Source organism: Aotus nancymaae, unplaced genomic scaffold, assembly GCF_030222135.1.
Source record: "Aotus nancymaae isolate 86718 unplaced genomic scaffold, 86718_ANA_hifiasm-v0.15.2.pri h1tg000053l, whole genome shotgun sequence".
Lineage (NCBI taxonomy): Eukaryota > Metazoa > Chordata > Mammalia > Primates > Aotidae > Aotus > Aotus nancymaae.
In genome coordinates, this window is record NW_026988467.1 from 14,307,635 (window position 1) to 14,316,485 (window position 8,851).

An 8,851-nucleotide genomic window follows, 5' to 3' on the forward strand; every position below is an offset into this window, starting at 1 on the left:
GGACCCAAGATGCTATCAGCAGCCCCATGGAGGTACTACATAAGCAGTTGGCTCTCTGAATCCGGAGACATCTGGCTTGGAGATAGAAATATGGGTATCTATCCACTGCAGGGAGATAGACCACGTAAAGCCTTGAGGTGCATGGGATCTTAGATTTACTGCATTGGTTTAAAGGAAAAGAAAAAAAAAAAAAGAAAAAGAAGTGCATGGGATCGTCAAAGGGGTAGAATCCCGGGCCCTGGAAGGTCCCTGCAGTTCCTCCAATCCAAGGCTCACATTTCACGGGGGAATGAAAAAGTGTTAATAGAAGCCCAGGCTGGGCGAGGTGGCTTGTGCCTGTGAAATCAGCACTTTGGGAGGCTGAGGTGGGCAGATCATCTGAGGTCTGGAGTTCGAGACCAACCTGGCCAACATGGTGAAACCCCATCTCTACTAAAAATACAAAAAGTTAGCTGGGTGTGGCAGTGGGTGCCTGTAATCACAGCTACTTGGGAGGCTGAGACAGGAGAATCTCTTGAACCCAGGGGACAAAGGTTGCAGGGAGCCGAGATTGCGCCACTGTATTCCAGCCTGGCAACAAGAGTGAAACTCCGTCTCAAAACAAAACAAAACAAAACAAAACAAAACAAAACAAAACAAAACAAGGCCGGGCGTGGTGGCTCAGGCCTGTTATCCCAGCACTTTGGGAGGCCGAGGCGGGCAGTACATGAGGTCAAGAGATAGAGACCAGCCTGGCCAACATGATGAAACCCCGTCTCTACTAAAAATACAAAAATTAGCCGAGCACGGTGGTATGCACCTGTAGTCCCAGCTACTCGGGAGGCTGAGGCAGGAGAATGGCTTGAAGCAGAGAGGCGGAGGTTGCAGTGAGCTGAGATCCCGCCACTGCACTCCAGCCTGGGTGACAGAGTGAGACTCTGTATCAAAACAAAACAAAACAAAACAAGAAGCCCAGCCAGGCACGGTAGCTAACGCCTGTGATCCCAGAACTTCGGGAGGCTGAGGTGGGTGGATCACCTGAGGTCAGGAGTTCAAGGCCAGCCTGGCCAACATGGCGAAACCCCGTCTCTATTAGAAGTACAAAAATTAGCTGGGTGTGGTGTCGGGCACCTGTAATCCCAGCTACTCAGGAGGCTGAGGCAGGAGAATCGCTTGAACCTGGGAGGCGGAGGTTGCAATGAGCCAAGATCAAGCGCCATTGCGTTCCAGCCTGGGTGACAGAGCAAGACTTGGTCACACACACACACACACGCGCGCGCGCACACACACCCACACCCAGAAAGGGGAGGTTATTTATTGCTGTAGATCAGGGGTTCCTAACCCCTGGGCTACAGAGCAGTACCAGTCTGTGGCCTGTTAGGAACCGGCCGCACAGCAGGAGGTGAGTGGTGGGCTCTAGGGAAGCTGAGCTCCTCCTTTCAGATCAACGGCAGCATTGGATTCTCATAGGAGCGCGAACCCTATTATGAACTGCATAGGTGAGGGATCCAGGTTGCTTGCTCCTTATGAGAATCTAATGATAAATGTCATGCACTTGAAGCATCCAGAAGCCATCCTTTCCTCCTCCCTCTACTCAGTCCCAGGAAAAATTTTCCTCCATGAAACCGGTTCCTGGTGCCAAAAACACTGGGGACTGTTGGTACATGCTTTGTCCCTGCAAAGTTCGTGTGTTGAAACGTACCCCACAATGTGATGATATTAGAAGGTGAGGCTTTGGGAGGTGATTAGGTCATAAGGGCACAGCCCTCATGAACGAGATTAGTGCCCTTATAAAAGAGACCTTTGCTGCTCCTAAGAGCTTGCTCACCCCTCCGCCATGTGAGGACACACTGAGAAAGTGCCATCTATCAATCAGAAAAGGGGCCCTCGGCAGACACCGAATCTACCAATGTCTTAATCTTGGACTTTTCAGCTCTCAGAACTGTGAGAAATAAATTTCTGTTGTCTATGGCATTTTTTTTTCTTGAAACGGAATCTTGCTCTGTTGCCCAGGCTGGAGTGCAGTGGCATGATCTCGGCTCACTGCAACCTCTACCTCCCAGGTTCAAGCAATTCTCCTGCCTCAGTCTCCTGAGTAGCTGGGATCACAGGCACAAGCCACCACACTCAGCTAATTTTTTGTATTTTCAGTAGTGATGGAGTTTTACCAGGTTGCCCAGGTGGGCCTCAAACTCCTGAGGTCTGGCAATCCGCCCACCTCGGCTTCTCACTGTGCTGGGATTACAGGTGTGAGCCACCCTGCCCGGTCGGCCTTTCTTTCTTCCTTTTTTTTTTTGAGACAGAGTTTGTTTTTGTTTTTTTTTGAGACGGAGTTTTGCTCTTGTTACCCAGGCTGGAGTGCAATGGCGCGATCTCGGCTCACCGCAACCTCCACCTCCTGGGTTCAGGCAATTCTCCTGCCTCAGCCTCCTGAGTAGCTGGGATTACAGGCACGTGCCACCATGCCCAGCTAATTTTTTGCATTTTTAGTAGAGACAGGGTTTCACCATGTTGACCAGGATGGTCTCGATCTCTTGACCTCGTGATCCACCCACCTTGGCCTCCCAAAGTGCTGGGATTACAGGTGTGTGCCACTGTGCCCGGCCTGAGACAGAGTTTTGATCTTGTTGCCCAGGCTGGAGTAGAGTGGCGAGATCTTGGCTGAGGCTGCAACCTCCACCTCCCAGTTTCAAGTGATTATCCTGCCTCAGCTTCCTGAGTAGCTGAGATTACAGGCATGCACCACCATGCCTGGCTAACTTTTGTATTTTTGGTAGAGATGGAGTTTTGCCATGTTGGCCAGGTTGGTGTCAAACTCCTGGCCTCAGGTGGTCCACTTGCCTTGGCCTCCCAAAGTGCTGGGATTACAGGCCACCACATCTGGCCTAGGCTGGGAGCCCCCCACCCCTGCCCTGCCAGGCTAGGAGTTTTCAAAGATAGTTTGGTGGGCAGGGAAAACTTGTAAAGACATTTGACATTTGAGAAGATCCATGGTAGATTCTATCATAGTGATGTTCTCTGCAAGAGTAATTGGGGAAGCTGGCAATCTTAGGACCTCTGAAATAATGACTGGGAATTATTTAGAATTCTGGGCCTTCTCATGCTCCTAATTTGGTGGCTTTTATTTTTATTTTTTGAAACAAGGGCTTGCTCTGTTGCCTAGGCTGGAGTGCAGTGGCGTGATCTTGGCTTACTGCAATACTGCAACCTCTGCCTCCTGGGTTCAAGCAGTTCTCCTGCCTCAGCCTCCTGAGTAGCTGGGATTACAAGTGCCTGCCACCACACCTGGCTAATTTTTGTATTTTTTAGTAGAGACAGGGTTTCACCATGTTGGCTAGGCTGGTCTTGAACTCCTGACTTCAGGTGATCTACCTGCCTTGGCCTCCCTATGTGCTGGGATTACAGGTGTGGGCCACCCCACCTGGCCAGGAGGTTGTTTAGCCCCATCCCTGGCTTCATACTAGAGGCCGAAGCATCTACCTCTTCCAGTTACACAAATCGAAAGTATTGGCTGGGCGCAGTGGCTCACACCTATAATCCCAGCACTTTGGGAGGCCGAGGCGGGTGGATCACGAGGTCAAGAGATCGAGACCATCCTGGTCAGCATGGTGAAACCCCGTCTCTACTAAACATATAAAAAATTAGCCGAGCATGGTGGTACATGCCTGTAGTCCCAGCTACTCAGGAGGCTGAGGCAGGAGAATTGCTTGAACCCAGGAGGCGGAGGTTGCGGTGAGCTGAGATCGCCATTGCACTCCAGCCTGAGTAACAAGAGCGAAACTCCGTCTCAAAAAAAATAAATAAATAAAAAATAAAATATTTCCTGGACATTGACAGATTTTTTTTTTTTTTTTTTTTTTTTTTTTTAGTGATTATTTCACTGCATCATTTCTTTTATACACAGAGAATACAGAGGGGAGGAAAAAGGGAATACATTTTTAACTAAAAGAGTTGACAATTGTATTTTCACATTTCCCGATACAAATGAAAACTGCATCTTTTTTGCCCCATCTCTCCCCTCCAAAACTATCCTCTTTGATAGGACAGAGGAGTAAGTCTTCCTTATGCTGTTTAGAAAACCCAGCATCACAGCAGCATGATCTCCTGGTGAAGCAGAACAGGTGATATAAAACTGATAGAATGAGGCCTCCCCTCTGTCCTTATCTGTCTGGTCGAGTCATTCCGGGCTGAGCGGGCACCATCATGGAACAGGCAGGAGGTCTCATCACTGGGGGCCCAGGCATCATTGGCATATGGCCTCCCATGGGTGGGAGGAGGAGGGCCCATCACTGGCATCATGGGAGGGTCCCCCATATGGGGTGCTGGCATCATACCAGGGTGAGGAGGACCCAGAATCACCATCCCTCTCCCAGTTAATCACTGAGTTACTGGAAAGAATTGTTTTCAGCTGTGGCGGTCAGAGCCGGGGTGCTGGCTCGGGGCCTGTACGGGGTGGCTGTGGCCAGAACCAGTTGTGTAGCTTTGATCATAGCACTCAAGCTGACTTTACAGCCACGTGTGTTTTATATCTCCATGGGGCCTCAGAGATTGACTTCTTCACCCATCCCCTATAAACTGTCTTGGGGATGGGGGAGGATCTCGAGGAGAGAATTTCCAGGCTTACTCGGGTACGGTGAAAAGTGATGATGAGTAAGTGATGTCTTGGTTAACGAAGAAAGGTCTCGTTCTGTGGAGAGAAGAAGGGTGAATCTGGGATTGGATCCTGTCCCAGCTCTGCATGACTGCCTGACCTCAGGCAAGTGACTTGGCTTCTCTGGGTTAGGAGGATCAAATGTACCCAGAGATGGGAAGGTGTCCAGTAGAGTATATGGCCTGCCCAGTAAGTGCAAATTCGTCATTGCTACCCTGGACCACGATTCCGGGCACAATTGCAGCAAAAGTTTCCTCATAGCCTCGTAATGTTGAGTTTTCTGGAAAAACAAAACCAAATGTGAAGCTCATCTGTCCACCCAGTGGTCAGGTGGTGCCTGTTTCCAGAAAGTCCAAAAATCAGAGGGTTAGACGGGAGTCCGAGAGGTCATTTAATGGCTTTTTGCTTAGTGCTGAACTGCCTCAAATGTTCTTAGAAGATTTGATGTTTCTTCTGGGGTTGATTTAAAGAAACACACACATACACACGCACACACGCACACACGCACACACACACAGGCTTTTGCAGAAAGGAGGCTTAACTGCTAAATTCTGTGTTTTTTGTTTTGTTTTGAGACAGAGTCTTGCTCTGTCATCAGCCTGGAGTGCAGTGGCGCAATCTCCGCTCACTGCAACCTTCACCTCCTGGGTTCAAGTGATTTTCCTGCTTCAGCTTTCTTAGTAGCTGGGATTACAGGAGTGCAACACCATGCCTGGCTAAATTTTGTAGAGACAGGGTTTTACCATGTTGGCCAGGCTGGTCCGGAACTCCTAGGGAGGCCTCAAGTGATCTGCCCGCCTCGGTTTCTCAAAGTGCTGGGATTACAGGCATGCACCACTGCATCCTGCCTAAATTCTGTGTTCTTGATTTGCAGTGCTGAAAACACCTTTGTAAAACTATACAGTAAGAGAAATCTGACGTGGCTGACTCCATCTTGTTTCTAGCTTGAGAGGTTGCCTGCCTTTGCTCATTTCTGGCTGTGGGCCAAGGTAACTTTGGGAGAAATTTACCTTATAGTTTAAATGATAATAGCCCTTCCCCAAAACTGTTCATGTAAAACTAATGAAAGGCCACCAAATTAGGAGAATGAGAGGGGCCAGAATTCTAAATAATTCCCAGCCATTATTCCAGAGGCCCTAAGATGTGCAACATCCCCAGTTACTCTCGCAGAGAACATCACTATGGTAGAAACTAAGATTGGTCTTTTGAGATGTCTTTTCAAGTTTATGACTTTCTTTTTTTCTTTTTTTTTTGAGACCGAGTCTCACTCTGTCACCAGCCTGGAGTGCCATGGCAAAATCTCGGCTCACTGCAACCTCTACCTCCTTGGTTTCAAGCAATTCTCCTGCCTCAGCCTCCTGAGTAGCTGGGATTATAGGTGCACACCACCATGCCCAGCTAATTTGGGGTTTCACCATGTTGACCAGGATGGTCTTAATCTCTTGACCTTGTGATTGCCCGCCTTGGCCTCCTAAAATGCTGGGATTACAGTGGTGAGCCACCACGCTAGGCTTGATTATTATTATTTTTTTTCAGAAGGAGTCTCTCTCTGTGGCTCAGGTTGGAGTATAGTGGTGTGATCTTGGCTCACTGCAATCTCTGCCTCCTGGTTCAAGCAATTCTCCTACCTCAGCCTCCCAGGTAGCTGGGATTACAGGTGCCTGATACCCTGCCTGGCTAATTTTTGTATCTTTAGTAGAGACGGGGTTTCACCATGTTGGCCAGGCTGGTCTCAAACTCCTCACCTCAAGTGATCCACCTGCCTTAGCCTCCCAAAGTGCTGGCATTACTGGCATAAAACACCACGTCTGGTCTGGAGAGATTGATTTTTTTTTTGAGATGGAGTTTCACTCTTGTTGCCAAGGCTGGAGTGCAATGGCGCGATCTCGGCTCACTGCAACCTCTGCCTCCTGGGTTCAAGCGATTCTCCTGCCTCAACTTCCTGCATAGCTAGGATTACAGGCAGCCACTACCATGCCCGGTTAGTTTTTGTATTTTTAGTGGAGCCGGGGTTTCACCATGTTAGTCAGTCTCGAACTCCTGACCTTAGGCAATCCACCCTCCCCAGGCATTGCAAAGTGCTGGGATTACAGGTGAAAGTCACTGCACCAGGCCTTGGGGAGACTGATTTGAGTAATAACTTCATCTCCTGTGTGGCATGGCTGGCCTTGCATCAATTAAGCTGTTGATTGCAATGCCATAGCCTTGATGAGCCAATTTTGTTTATGCAGTGGGCAGGTAGAACCCGGGAGGTGGCCACAGTGCCAGTACATTGTAAACTTAGCTCTCTGCAAATTCTTTGTAAACAAATCTACATAATTTTGAAATGAGGTGGGGAAAGAATCTCCAGATTTGCAGAGAATGCAGTTGAGGCAGGAAAATAGGGTCTGGAGGCAGGGAACATTAGGCTGATTCACACTTCAGCTATCACAGGAACTGTCTTCTCTATGGGGCATATGCTGTAAATGACTTTGTAACTTTACTTTCTCCTCTCCATTTACACATGGCGCATGCCACGTAACCAATGGAATCCTCTAGCGGGTATTTAAACTCCCCAACATTGTGTAACAAAGTTTTTGAGCCTCTGTGCTCAGGCCAGTTCCACACTGGGGAGTGTGCTTTCATTCTGAATAAAACCCTTCATTCCTTCCTTGCTTGGTTTGTGCGTTTTGTCCAATTCTTTCTTTAAGATGCCGAGAATCTGGACATACTCCACCGTTAACATATTTTGGCGAGCCAGCTTGGAGAAACAGGTAAGCCCAACGTTTGGGGTTTATTCTCTCTCTCTGTCACTTGCTCTCTCTCTTTCGCTGCCCTTTCCAACCTGGCACCCCTGGTGGGCAGTACCTCAAGATGCAAGCAGCTGCAGCTGTGTCCAGTGAAGCTACAGGGTTTCCACGTGGAGAATCCTGACTGCCTCCACCTGGTTTGCTTAAGGGACCAGGATCTTTTTCATGGGTTTTTCCCTCTTTCTTTTTCATTATTCTTTTTCTTTCTTTCTTTCTCTTTGAGACGGCATTTGGCTCTTGTCAACCAGGCTGGAGTGCAGTGGCACAATCTCGGCTCACTGCAACCTCCGCCTCCTGGGTTCAAGCAATTCTCCTTCCTCAGCTTCCCAAGTAGCTGGGATTACAGGCGCCTGCCACCATGTCTGGCTACTTTTTGTATTTTTAATTTGTAAAGTACATGTTAATCTTCCTCCTCCTCCTCCTCCTCTTCTTCTTCTTTTTTGAGACGGTCTTGCTCTGTTGCCCAGGCTGGAGTGCAGTGCTGTGATCTTAGCTCACTGCAACCTCTGCATCCCGGGTTCAAGCAATTCTCCCTGCCTCGGCCTCCTGAGTAGCTGGGATTATAGGTGTCCAACACCACACCCAGCTAATTTTTGTAATTTTATTAGAGACGGGGTTTTTCATGTTGGCCAGGCTGGACTTGAACTCCTGATCTCAGGTGATCTGCCTACCGTGGCCTCCCAAAGCGCTGGGATTATAGGCATGAGCCACCATGCCCATCCCATGTGAATATTCTTAATTCATGGCAATGTGTTTGTTTGCATACAGTTAAGCAGGGTTGCCAGGACTGCTCAGGGAGAACCCAGAAAGTTGGCATGCTGGCAAAACGGTAAGAATTTCTTACCAGTCAACAGGCCGGGTGCGGTGGCTCATGCCTGTAATCCTAGCACTTTGGGAGGCTGAGGTGGGTAGATCACAAGGTCAGGAGTTCGAGACCAGCCTGGCCAACATGGTGAAACCCTGTCTCTACTGAAAAAATACAAAATTTAGCAGGGTGTGGTGGCGCATGTCTGTAATCCCAGCTACTCGGGAGGCTGAGGCAGGAGAATTGCTTGTAGCCAGGAGGCAGAGGTTGAAGTGAGCAGAGATGGTGCCACTGCACTCCAGCCTGGGCCACAGAGCAAGACTCTGTCTTTAAATAAATGAGAATTTCTTACCAGTCAGTCTCTGGCATCTTTCACTCTGTGAAAACTGGTTAAATGTAAAGTAAAAATCAGTGTATATCTCCTCTGTTAAGTTTTAAATTAATTGGTTTAATAAGATTGGCTTATGCCTTTAATCCGATCACTTTGGGAGGTCAAGGTGGGCAGATCACCTGAGGTCGCGAGTTCGAGACCAGCCTGACCAACATGAAGAAACCCTGTCCTTACTAAAAATACAAAAAAAATTAGCAAGGCTGGTGGCGCATGCCTGTAATTCCAGCTACTCAGGA